Genomic DNA, 13,732 nt, shown 5'->3' on the forward strand with positions numbered 1-13,732 from the left:
GTTGGATGGAGGAAAATGGAAAAAAAGGGAAGAAGGGAGCCTGAGGGCCAGGGATTGAGCACTGGCCTCAAAACCCTGTGAAAAGAGGCCGGCAGGTGGAGGGAGAGAGCCCAGGAGGTTTTGCTCGTGCCCACTTCACCTCCCTCTGCCTCAGTTTCCTCATCCATAAAAGGTCTCCTCCTTCACCAGATTGTTGGTATCAAATGAGATAATAGGTATAAAATGCTTTGCAACCCTCAAAGGCCTGCTTACCTGTTAGCTATTATTTACAAATGAAATAGGAGGAAGGAAATACTATTGGGAGACTTCAGGATCTCAAAAGGAAATACTTAGTTTCTTCCACTCATTGCTACCAAAATAGACTGACAACCCTCTCCTGTTCTTCTGTCTACCTTTTTTTTTTGTTTGGCAGCTTCTCACCTGGAAATCAGAATTTCATATGGAATGTTTATTAACATTAAATGCCTTTGCAGTTGACTAGGTATTGTTTAGGTATAGGTCATTGGTCAGTCACCCTCTAAAGCATATAGATTCAATGAATGGGCATTGCCTCACCCTAAGTGAGTGCCTGCAAAGACCTTGGCCTAAAGGGCCCAAGGTCTCCCAGTGCATCCTGGATCATCTCCAGTCATCCTGAGGAATATCAGGTCTCTAGATTGAGATGGCTCTGGAAGAGGAGTGAGGCTGGTGATGTGCATAGCCTTCCCTCACTCAAAACAAAGTCAAGTGCAAGTCATGTCATCATTTCTCTGATGGCATGGTCTTCTTCAGCAATGAAGGACGAACACAATAGATTCATTTATAACTACTCCATTCTGGCTTATCAGCTTCTGCTTTCAGTCCAGTAATCAGTCATTTATCATGGGAATCTGGAGGGTTTCTGAGCTGGAAGAACCAAGGAGACCCTGTTGGACAGATGAGAAAATTTAGAGGTAGAGAGGGGAAGGGACCAGCCTCAGCTCATCCAGGGGATCCGGGTGGAAGAACTGAGCTTGAACTCAGGTCCTTAGACCACAGGACTGGGATTCTTTTCTGTCATGTGTCGAATGTGGGAAGAATGGTTATTTAAAATTCACTCCCAAAAGATCCTAAAATAGCAAGCACAGACGGTGAAAATCAAGGACGGGGTTTGGAATCCTGGCTGGGAGACTTCATCCTCAGGGTAGGACCCGGGGTTGGCCCTTTTGCCATTCTGGGCCACAGTTTTCTCATTCTGAAAAGAAGAGAGTTAGAACAGAGGATCCCAAAGGCTCTTTCCACCTCCACATCTCTGGTCTTACAAAGTTGCAACTAGATTTTCTTTTCTGTTTTGTTTCTAGCAGCTTTCTCCAGAGCCTGTGGTATGGTTTCTATTCTATAGGTGCATGGTGGGCTAGAGGAAAGAAGACTGAGGAATTCTTCAGCCAGTCTCCCAGGGCTGTTTCTGGACTGATGGACTCCCCCAGTATTTTATCTGGTGTAGAATATGTAGTCTTAGAGTAGGGAGATTCTCAAGGTCTTCAAAGTTTGTAGAGATCCCTGTCAGTACTCATCTATCCCAAATAAATACAGTAATAATGGCCCTTTCTTCTGAGCTCCCTGCGTCCAGAACACTTAGGAGGTGCCTAGAGAGGTCTGGGAGGGAAATTAAAGGAGCCTAGGTAGCCAGAAGGAGGGACAGTGTGCCAAATGCGTGCGATTTGCCCCAGATCACCAAAACATGTAGCAAGTAATTGAGCTCAGATTTGAAATCAGGCCTTCTGAGGCCCCCCTCCCCCCATCCCAAAGTCCACTCCACTCTCCCATGCAGCTTCCCAACTTTGGTTGGCAGTTTTTTCCCAATTTTGTTTAAATGATAACTATTTCCCAACTCTATGCGCTGTCTCTAAGTCTACCGAGGTCCCAGCACCATGGAAGGCACCATGTTAGAAGGTAGTTCTTGGCCTTGTGGTTAGGTGTGGGGGCAGGTGGAGAAGAGAATCTTTGTTCTCACTGAATCTTTGTGATCCTCATGCCCAGCTGGAGTGGTCTAGTCATAGAGAAAACTGACTGGGCACTTCCTCCAGATCACATTGACCTGGCAAGTTTCCATGCCTTTTACTTTTTCTTTGCTAAAACAGATTATCCAGTGGTCTTGACTGCCAGTACATTGGGGAGCACTTGGGGAGAACATCTCCACTCCAAGGCAGAATTGTCATGGAGACTCTTCTTCCAGAGATGTTTGTCCTTGCTGATTTCTTGCTGATTTGTGTCTCTGACATTCACTTTTATCAAATTCTTTGCCTCTTGAAGTTATTCTAGACTCCCTGGGTCATTCTGGGCTAATGCCTACTGGAATGTGCCTGTCTTAGAAGAAATGAATTAAAGAGGAAGGTTCACACTCTTGCTTGGTGGTAAGAGAAAACTATAGGAGCAAATGGGTAAAGGGAAAGGACAAAGCACACTGATACTCTGCCTGCTGGCACGGAGTGGGACCGGGAAGGGATACTCCCAGTCAGCGTCCCTGTGCATTTGTCTATCATCGGTTGACCATAAAATAATCTAGCACATTGGTTCTTCTTTAACCTGGGATCATGAATGTATTTTAGAAATATTTTGACAACTGTTTTTCAACAATGTAGATTATTTTATGCATTTAAAAGCATTCTGAGAAAGGTCCATTGAAGGGGTCTAGGACACAATGTGGAAGGTGAGGAGTCCCTCAACTAGCAGGATTGTATATCCCTTCTTTTTCACAAAGATCTGTCCAGGGTTCCAGGAGAGGCTCATATCCCAGGAGGGACTGCAGAAACCATGAGGGTGAGGTCACAGGAAAAGTGCCCTTGGGCTCCCTCCAGGAAGAGGTGATTGGGTTGTCTGTGCCACGAAAGGTCACCAGGAGCTGGAGTGGGAACAGCAAACCCTTAGTGGGGGGAGTCATCACTGTGATGGTGTTTTCACTATGAGTCCCTCCTCCTTTGAGAGTGGAGGGTTCTTTGTGACAGGCTCTCCCCAGCTTTTAGCTCTCTTATTTTCTGAGCATTGCCTAAGGACTGGAGGGAGAGAGAGAGAGAGAGAGAGAGAGAGAGAGAGAGAGAGAGAGAGAGTGAGAGTGTGTGTGTGTGTGTGTGTGTGTGTGTGTGTGTGTGTGTGTGTGTGTGTGTGTGAGTGTATGTTTGTTGGGAGGTGGGGTGTTGTGGAATGGAAGGCCTGTTAGACTGGTCTGCCCCTGCCCACTGCTTTCCCTCCCTGAAATGGGGAGGGAGACTGAAACCCCTGTTTGTTGAACTCAGCTGAGTCAGTCTCTCCCCTAGATTATGCAGCCTAAGGCTGCTCCTCACCCAAGAGTCCCTGGAGTCTCCTAGGCTGCTGTGGGAACCATGGGTGGGGAGGAGGACAAGGGCAGGTGCCAGGACCAGGTGCTGGGTGTGTCCTTCATGGTAATAGGGGATGGGTTCTGGCAAAACAGCCTGACAGGGTGGGCCTGGGGCAGGGCTGGCCCCTTTTAGGGGCTGCTGTTGCTACTGCTGCAGCTGCCTGGATCTACAGCGTCCTGCTGGGGACAGGGAGCAAGGAGCCTGGGAATATAGTGAGCTGAGGGTGAGGCTAAGAGAAAGGAGACATTGGCCCGGCCCTGCATACGGTGCTGACTGCATACATACAGTGCTGACATACAGGCCAGTTTGCCTTCCATCATCCCAGCCTGTAGTGTTGGATCTCCCATTTATTAACTTTATCTTCCTGAGCAAGTCAGATAACCTTTCTGGGCCTCAGTTTCCTCATCTGGAAAATGTCAAAAGGTCATCCTTGCCTTCTTTACTTCCTACGATTTTTGAGAGGCTCATAGAATCAGACTGAGAGCCAGAAGAAACCTTGGAGGCCATCTGGTCCAGCCCTTTTATTTTACAAGTGAGGAAACTGAGGCCCATGGTTCCACAGGTAGTAAATGTCTGTAGTAGGATGTGAAGCCAAACTGTACTCAAGGGAGGGAGTGCTCTCTGCTTCCGTTGGGCTGAGATAAGGGATTCAAAAGTACTTTGTCTGTAGTCTTTCTAGGGTTGACAGTTGTTACCATATTTCCAAACCCTACTGCCTCCTGAGGCCTTTCTTTATTTCTGGGGCTGCAATCCATATATTCCCTCTACATCCCTGCCTCCTCCCCTGCCACCCACCCACCCACCCACCCACCCACACACACATCCACACACACACACACACACACATATACACACACATATTTGAACAAGATAATTTCCCTTGTGTCCAGTGAGGATTTTACATACAACTTTCTTATGAGGCTAAGACCCTTGGCCTGACTTGACTGATCTGTCTAGGCCCAAGAAGTGCAGTTCTTCATTTCCTGGTTCGACATGACTGAAAGACTGGGTTGGTGAACCCCACTTTGACATCCAGAGTTCCTAGAGCCTCTAGGCTGAAGGGAGCATGAAGTCACCCAGTCTAAGTGAAGGCCCAGCAGGGCTGACATTTGTGGACAGTCCCCCACTTTGTGGCAGAGCCTAAAGACTGCATTTCCTGGGAGGAGAGGTCAGCCACTTTTGAAGGTCTGGAGAGGGGAAGTGTGGCAAGGTGCTGGGAAGGACATCGGGTCATGTGGATGACTCTAAATCCTGCCAGTGGCCCAGGGCCTCTCCAAGGGAAGAAGCTGGAGGGCCCTGAACCATTCACTGAATGCTTGTGGGGGGCTCCTGTGAGGGGGCCCTGGGCAAGAGCTCAGAAGAGCAAATACTCTGCTCATGAAGCTTGCTTTTCCCCAGAATCCTTCTCAGTCCCACTGGAGCCCTGATCCAGAGGTGTTGAGAAAACTCTCACCTCTTTTTAGGTGGAGATTTTCTGGATGTCAGCTGCTGCTTGCCCAGTAGAATTGGGCAGGCTTCAGTAAAGCTGTGTTCTGTCTGGCTTTAGAAGAGATTTGGGGCAGCCCTGCCCCCTCTTGGATTCTTGACAGTGTCTGGGGGTCAGTGAGATGACAGTAGAAGAGTGGGCTTTGAAATGGGCATCAGTTTTCCTTCTCTGGCCTGGCCTCCTGCACTCAGCACTGCTAGGATGCTGACTGTTTTGCCTGGGACAGGGAGTATGTCAGATTGTTTTTTTCTGGATGGACTCCTCCATGAGGGAAACTAAGTTTCCCAGGACCTTCTAGGCCCAGCTAGATCTCAGGTGCTTGTCTGTGTGGGCTGGCAAGTTCCTGGTTCTTGTCCCCAAGCCTTTCTGACACTCATCAGCCCCGTTCTGTGGCAGCCCCAGGTACTGCTGGGGGTAGGAGGAGCTGGGACCTCTTCCAGGGCTGGTGTTGCACGCCCTTCGCCAATGAAAACGAGTCGCTCTGAAGTCAGTGGTTCCCACACAGTGGCTGGAGGAAGGAAGCGCAAGAGTTATGTGGTCACTCGTAGGCTGGCTGTGCCCTGGCTGAAGAAGTGAGAAGGGTAGGCTAGGAAGGTAGCAGCCAAGGTTTGGCCCAGGGAATGTTGGGCTCCGGATTCACACTGGGAAAGTCATGCTGTTAATGGGCACAGTTTCTTTCCTGGCCTCAAGAGGGAACTTGCTGTGCAGACAGTTGGACCTGCCTCTCTTGTGGCAGAGAATAAGCTTTGTTCCCACGCTGCCCAGCAGAGCTCTCTCCCTGAGACCATGAGCCTCCTGGCCTCTCCCATTCTGTTCCAGGCTCAGTGATGGGAACACCGAAGTTCTGGCAGCCAGCCAGCCCATTCTTGCCTTTTCCCAGTATGTCCAATTATGCCTGATCTGTGCAGTGGGTTGGTTTTTTGGCATGGAGAGTGACCAGAAGCACATGCTCTGTGGGCTTGTCGGCCCCACCGCCAGGCCGGTACTTGAAAACAGCAAAGTGTGATCTCCCCTCCTCATCACCCCCTCCTGCCAAACAGACTGGAGCTCGCCTGCCTGACCTCACCCGCTTCTGCACATGACGGTGGTGATCTGGGAGAAGATTAATGGACTTGTGAGTGGGGGAGCTCCCTTGGGAGCTCATTACTGGCTCCGGGCTGAGCTTGCGGTCATAGTTGTGGATCCCTTTGGGCACTAGTGAAGCCAGGGGCTTCCTGAAGAAGCCCTTGCTGTGCCCCTACCCCAGCTCAGTGTGGAGAGCCAAGGCAGAGGCTTCTGCTGCTCTCACTGCCGCTCTGCGGGCTGTTATTATAATGAGAGGCAGTGGCTATATCTCAGCTGGATTCCTTACTTTTCCACTTATCGATTCTGATTTTTCACAGCATGAGTCGAGTTGCCCCAATCAGCCCCCAGAGTAGCATTCAGGGGAGGTGTAGCTGCCCCTTTGCTGTGATGGCCTTAGGGAGCTTGAGCAAGCTGCATCAAGGCCAGCCTTGGCTTCCTTCTATGATGGGGACTAGCCTCAGTGACCAGGGGCCCTCCTGAGCAGAAATGCCCTTTCTTATTGCCTGAGCTTGTATTGGGGGCTGAAGAATGGAGGGCTCTGGGACCAATCCAGAATTGAGGGGCTGGGATGAGGAGTCTGCTGAGAAGCTAGAGAGAGATGAGGCCCAACTTCCCTGGAGCCTTGCTCCTTGCATTCTTGCTGGGGAGATGTAAAGCCAACTGTCAGATTTCCTAAACCTACCTTCTCCTCAAGTTTCAGGATCCAGAAGTGGCACTTGAAGGCCCTGATCAGGGTGGGCATTGGTTGTGGGAAGTTGTGGTTTGACTGGAGGTGTCTAGGGGTGGAAGATGGCCTTCACACTGCTGGCACTGCCTTCACGCAGCTGCTCCATGCTACCAAAGGACTTTGGCGATTTGATTATTAACAGCTGATTGGGGGAGGCTCTTTAGGAACCCTGAATGCCATTATTGGCCATGCCTCCTCCTTGAACAGTAGGAAATGGAGCAGTTTCTCAAGGTCACTCAGTCTTCAGCAGTATTTGGCCCAGTTAGTTGTCCTGGCATCCTAGAAGGTTTCTTCTCCTCCATGCTGTTTTTCCAGGGCTCCCTGTGTGCCAGGGTTGCCCTCTTCCCGCCCCTCCACAAGTTGTTTCAGTCCTCTTGCCTGTAAACAGTTGGATCAGAGCATGTTTGCCCTGCTCACGTGAGCTGGTTATCTCTCTTCGGGATGACTGGCTTTCAAGCTGGAGAGACTGCAGTCACTTGATGGGGGGAGCTGTCCACAAGAAGAGTTGCAGACTGCAGGAGGAAACTTTCTTCAGTTGGATTTAGAAGAAAATTGGGGGATATTTCTGATTCCTTCAGGATGTACAAAGAGTGCTCTTCTGCAGCGTTTGGGGCAACTGTTAGAGGAAACTGGCCCTGGAGCAGGTAGTTAATTCATGGAATGCACAACCTAACAGGGGAAGAAAGAACCTTCCCAAAGCCATGATCTTGTGGGGGCAGGGGAAGGGTTCACTTGGCTGCCTTGCTGTCAGAATGGGACTCATAGAAACTTGGACTGATCTTGCACACTCCCTCCCTTCTCAGCTGCTGATCTTGATCTGAGCTGCAGCAAATGGACCCAGAGAGGAGTCTTAAAATCACAGCCAGTTTCTCCACTAGCAATAATCTATTATAATTAAAACAACAGCAACAAAAATAATAAGCGATCCTTATATACAGTGAACTTTGAACTCTGCAAAACACTTAGCTTAAAGGGGATGGGTACAGTAAGTACTGTGAGTATTATTATCCCCATCTTATGGATAAGGGAACCAAAGCCTGGAGGTTAAAGGTTACACAGCTCAGCAGCAGCAGAGGCAAGTTTGGAACCCAGGTCTTTGTCCAACACTTTATCCCCTCTGCCACGAGCTTGCTTCCCCTGAGTCCTTGCTGGAAGCACCCAAATTGATAGAGTTTGATCTTCTGGCCACAGGATGTCTCAAGGCCCTGGTGACATCAGTGTGATGAAGTCTTCATCTGCTGCCTCAGAATTCAGTGGGGAAATGACCTTCATGCCAGCGGACCATGCTCTGACAGGCTTGGAGTACAGGCCCCAATGGCACCTGTTGAAGGGACAACTGAGCTCAGTTGAGAGAAAGGATCTTATTCCCAGAAGGGTGGCCACCAATGGATGGTGGGGTTGGGGGGTGAGGGGGGTGTATATGTGTTTAAACCACAGTAGTTAACGCATCTTATCAGTGGAGGGGGAGGACCCACATGGGTGAATTAAAAGACTGTTTGGAAAAAGTTACTGTGAACACCCAGGGTTCTCCCTAGGAGTGGAAAACATGCATTTTAGGTGTTTATATCAGAGCAGACACTGAGCAGGAGGCTGGAGGTGTGGGTCTGGGAACTGTTGGTTCATTTGATGAACCTGTAAAGTACCAGAACAAGGGTTTTGTGATGGGGGCTATGTGACCTTGGAAAAGTCATTGCATTTCTCTGGACCTTGGTTTTCCTCATTTATAAAATGAGCTGGTGGGTGATTGCTGAGGTCCCTTTTAACTCAGAATCTTGTGACCTCAGAGGTGAGATGGGTTACCCAGATAGAATTGTTGCTCTGTACAAATTGTGGGTTACTTGGTAGTTTTGTGATTTGTTCTGTTTTTTAAATGACATTTCATTTTTGGTTTTAATCAACAAAAATTATTTTCTCCTCTTTACACCTTTCCCCATTGAAAAAAAAAGAAAAACGAATATGCCCTGTCACGCAAACTCATTCCCTTCTTGCTCCTATCCAAAAGCCATTTCTTCTGTCTTGAAAGGATTAGTCACATGATCTCTTCCACCTTGTGTGTGTGTTTGTCCCAGTTTATTTTGGGGTTCATAAGTGTATGTCAAGTCCAGACATATACAAGTGTCCAGAAGAGCTGGTGTTTCTAGTGCTTTGAGGTTTACAAAGCATTTTACCCACATAGTCTCCTTTGGGGCTCACAACAACCTTGTGAAGGAGGCTGTTGGCCCCATTTTACTGAAGAAAGAACTGAGGTTCAGTGAGGAAATGCCCATGGCCACACCTTCAGGGAGGTTGGGTCTTCTGAGCCCAGCTGCAGCACTCTTCCCCTCTCAGATGGTCTTTAGAGTTTAAAGAAACAGCTCAGTAGAGGACTCTGAGCCCTAGGTCCAGTCAGAGTCCTGAGTTCTAGTTCTGATCCTTGGCCAGTGATGGAACCTCTCTGAGTCCCGGTTTCCTCTTCAGTGAAATAGAAATAGTGAGACTTGTAGCAGTCCTCGGAAAGCTGCAGTGGAGAAAGTGTTCAGAAGCCCTGCTTTGTCCTCTCCCCTTCAGAATGGAAGCTCTTGGAGATCAAGAGACTGGCTTTTTTGCTTGTTGTAGTCTTGCCAGCACCTTGTCCACTGAGTGCTTGGCACGCAGCAAGTGCTTAATAAATGCTTTTGACTTGAGGTATCCAGTGAAACTGGAAAACATTGCTTTACCCTGGTCCCTCCCACACCCATCTTTTCCTAGGATACCCCCTCTTAGGTTCATGGCTCAGATGCTGGCCAGGGACCATGTTCTTCTGCTCCCTCCGCTTGAAGTCAAAAAAGACAATGAAGAAAAGGAGGGAAAATGTATCCCTTGTGCCGCCTCTCCCCACGTTTCTCCTCTGTTAGCCTCATTGCACCCTATATTGTTCTGACCACAACCTCATCATTTTCACCGGACCCCCTCTCAGACTTCCCCGCCCATCTGCTTTCAGGAGGGGGAGCCCTCTGCTAGGCCTCTCGTGACTGCTGTCTTCTTTGGAAGACAGATGGGAGGCACAAGAGATGGATGCTGGGCCTGGACTCAGGAAGACCCAGGCTCAGATCCCACCTCAGACCCTCCCTCTCTAGCTGTGTGATCCTACATAAACCACTGAACCTCAGTTTCCTCAGCTGTAAAATGAGAACCATAAGTTCTGAGGATCAGATGAGATCATGTGTGTAACCTTAAAGTGTGATAAAAATGCTGGCTATAACATTATTGTTGTTACGTTCCAGTGATTTCAGAGGCTAAATAACAATAATGATAATAAATGGTTTTTTGACTGGCCTGTAAGCTGTTGAGGCCGAGTTAATGTAACATTGTCCATGGAAGCCAAGGAGACTTGGGTTCATACCCTTCCCTGGGCACTAGCTGTGGGGATGAGCAAGTAACTTCGTCTCCTTGAGCTGAGTTCTCCTTCCCTCACAGGGTGGTTGTAAGGATCCCAAGATAATGTATCTAAAGCCCTTTGCTGGCCTCCACGTACCCTCAATGGGAGTGATTATTTCTGTTCTGTATAATGGTGGTTGTCGTCACTGTGTGGCAGTCTTCCCTCCCCTAGCCAGCAAGCTTTCTTTTGGAACAAAGATTTTGAAAGATAAAGAAAAAAGGCTCAGCCAAAGCAGTGGGCAGAGTGACTCTATCTGCCCAGACAGTAGGACACTCCCAGAGGCCTTACCCCTCCATGGTGACCCTGTGGAGGAAGGTGTCTGTCTGGGGCACCTGTCCCTCACCCTTCAGCAGCTCCCCAAAGTTTCTCCATGCCCCCTCCTTCTAGAGCAGTGATATTACATTACATCTGTGTCTATACCTGGGGCAGCCATTCCCCAATAGACAGGCATTGACTTTGTTTCTGGTTCTTAGCTGGTACAGAAAGTGAGCATTTTGGTGACCATTGGCGTGTATAGGGAGCCATTCTTTTCTCTTTGACGTCCTTGGACTCTGTGTTTAGAATTGGGACATAAACTTTGTTTCCATGGAAAAATACACTGAGACTTCGAATGTTTGAGTTGGTGTAGTGAGACAATTCTCCCGTGGCTGCTGGGTGTTCCTGTCAAATCACCCCGATAGTCAGATGAGGTAACATATGGTAGGTGCCAAAAGATCTTGGCACCGGGTGAATCTGTGGTTTTCTTGTTGTGGGGACAGTTGTCGCCCTGTGGCCAACCTTGGATGATGGTGCTTCTTAGACAACAGACCTGCAGTCCTTTGCCAACCTTTATTTAAAGTTTTTCCAGCTTGGGAGGACTTTGTCAAAGTTGATGCTCCCTTTAGGAGAGCTTTTGAGAACACTGGGCATGTATTCAGAGCTTCCTCTGTTCCAGACACTGTACTAGTGCTGGACTTATAGGGTGCAAGATGCATTGAGTAGCACCACCGGGATTGGATTGCAGAGCAAGCAGAGGGGAGTCATCGGTAAAAAGGTGGGAGAGAAGGAAACCTGGTTGAGAAAAACTGGAAATGCTAAGCAGAGCAGTTTAGACTTGATCTGGCGGCCAGCCTCAAAGCTCATGGAGGGTTGGGGGAGGTGACCCAGAGCTGCACCTTTTTTAGGAAAATTCCTTTGGCCACTCTGTGGTGGATGGGGATGGGGAGAGCCAAGGCAGAATGGCCAATGAGAAAGCTGCTTAACTCATCCAGGTTATTGGTGATGGAGGCCTGAACTCGGGTGGTGGCAGTGACAGAGAGATGACCAGATCCTTCAGCTTTGGAAGGGTCAGCAGCCTTCACTCTGACCTGGGAGTTCTCTACAGTGCATCCAGGTCCTCCGTCATTCTGGTGCTAGGTCTGCCTCCTCCTGTTCTTCTAAGTTCCTCGTTGGCTTAGTGCTGCAGCTTGCTGCCACCCGCAAGTGCCTCTTTCTCCTGCTGACTGTGTGGAGGCCGTTATGTGTAGATCAGTAGGGGCGCTCCTGCGCCATCCGTCCCAGATGTGCGCGTGTGAATAAACTTGCTCTGGAGGTGTCTTTTGCTTTATGAAATTTAAAAATATATATTTCTCATTAGTATTTTGTTTTTACATCACCTAGCATTCCCCCAGAATCCCTCATTTCTCCTCCTCCCAGAAAATAAATAATAAAGAGGAAAAAGCTAGCTCAGCAAAACTAAGCAGCAATATCTTAAAAGTGATATTATGCACAGCACTCCATCCCTGCAGCCCTGCTACCCCTACAAAGATCGCTCCTCTGAGCCAGACTCAGCTTTGCTGCCCTCGCTGCCCATGGATTTATCGTGCTTTCTGTTTGGGTGATTAAAGCCTTGATTCCACTTCCTTTCCTTGGCATCGGCTCACAGTGACTCTTCTCATACTTCTCTGAAGGGGCAGGAGCACTGGGCCTGGGCTAGTCCTTTTACTTCTCTTTGCCTCACTTTCCTCAACTGTAAACTGGAGGTTATAATAACATCTACCTCTCAGGATTGTTGTGAGCATCAAGTGAGATGATGTTTACAAAGCACTTTGCCGACCCTAAGTTTTAAGTTTCAGTCATGTGCAGTTCTGTGACCCCATCTTTGAAGGTTTTCTTGACAAAGACACTGGAATAGTTTGCCATTTCCTTCTCCCTCTCATTTTACAGATGAGGAAACTGAGGCAAACGTGATGAAGTGACTTGCCCAGGATCACAGAGCTAGGAAGTGTCTGAGGCCAGATTTGAACTGGAGTCTTCCTGACTCTAGGCCTGGCTCTAGGCTCTATTTGCTCCTCCTTCGCATGTCTCTGCCTCCCTACCTATATAAATGGTAGATATTATTCATGTAATCAGTTGCTTATTATCTTGCCTATCAGACCCTTGAGACATATGGATCTCAGAGACTTAGTGCAATTTTAAACTATTAAAGATTAAATCCACACTAAAGCTTTTGGGACACCCAGTATTTGATCTGAAGATTTTTTTTTCTTTGACCACTTCCTTTACTTTTCTAGTTGCATTAATTTTGCTCATGCAAAAACTTTTAAATTATGCATAACTGAAAATCTGTGAGTTTTTTGGGGAACTTTCACTATCCCTTGATTGAGGATTCACTTCTTTGATATGAACAGAGTTCTTCAAAGAACAATTGGCAAGTGATCACCACTTGAAAGAATGCACTAAATCCCTAATAACAAGAAAAATGCAAATCCAAACCATTTTGTGGTTTCACCTCACACCTGCAAATGGACAAAGATGACCAAAAATGACAAAAGTAAATGTTGCAGGGGTTGTAATGTGCATTATGGAGAACTGTGAAATGATAAAACCATTTTGGAAAGCAATTTGGAATTGTGCAGTTTGACTAAAATGTCCTTCATACCCCAAGGAAGGCATCGTAAAACCAAGTCCTCACGTACACCAAAATGTTTATAGCAACAATTTGTGTTAGCAGAAATCTGGAAACAAAGTAGATGCCCCTTGATTGGGGAATGTCTAAGTAAACTGTGGTCCAGGAATGTGATGGAATATTGTAATGAATACAGAGAAGCATGGAAAGAGCTATAGAGACTGATGCAGAGTTAAGTCAGCAGAACTAAGAAAACAATACGCACAGTAACTGCAAAGAGGGCAACAGAAAGAATGATGACATACCAAAACAGTGAATGTGATAAAATGAAAAAAATGAGAGGATGACCAGCTCACCCCTTTGTGAAGGTCCACCAGTTTTTGTACTTTTCATTTTATGGACCAATTATGTTGGGTTTCCCCCTCTTTTTGTTTGCTTTTTTTTTTTTGTCTTTAGAAAAATATTTATTATATGAAATGGCTCCCAGGCTGTATGCTGGGGAAAACCATGAGGGTGTAAAAACAAAAAACATTTATAAAAACCTTTTTAAAAGAATTGGTTGCTTTGGCAGCTTTAGCTTGAGACGTACTTTTTCTAATATTCTTTATGGGAGGTATGCTCTACAGTATTCAAATCTCTTATCCATTTTGAATATATTATGGTTTATAGTATAAGATGTTGGTCTAAGCCTTATTTCTGCCACACTGCTTTCCATTTTTCCCTGTAATTCTTGTCAAATGAGGAATTTTTCTCCTAGGTAAATATTCCTTTGAGAGTGGATGTGAAATATCAGCTATTTGAGTTTTGATTTTTTTTTTTTGCTTTTCTTTATGTTTGTTATCTGTTCTAATGATTT

General features: G+C 47.3%; 1 protein-coding gene across 2 annotated transcripts in view; it reads left to right on the forward strand.

Annotated features, from left to right (window-relative positions):
* The window catches only part of MARK2 (microtubule affinity regulating kinase 2), a 54,693-nt gene that overhangs the window by 13,074 nt on the left and 27,887 nt on the right, over positions 1 to 13,732 (forward strand). The gene's annotated exons all lie outside the window — the stretch shown is intronic.

This window comes from Notamacropus eugenii, chromosome 2 (genome assembly GCF_028372415.1).
Source record: "Notamacropus eugenii isolate mMacEug1 chromosome 2, mMacEug1.pri_v2, whole genome shotgun sequence".
NCBI lineage: Eukaryota > Metazoa > Chordata > Mammalia > Diprotodontia > Macropodidae > Notamacropus > Notamacropus eugenii.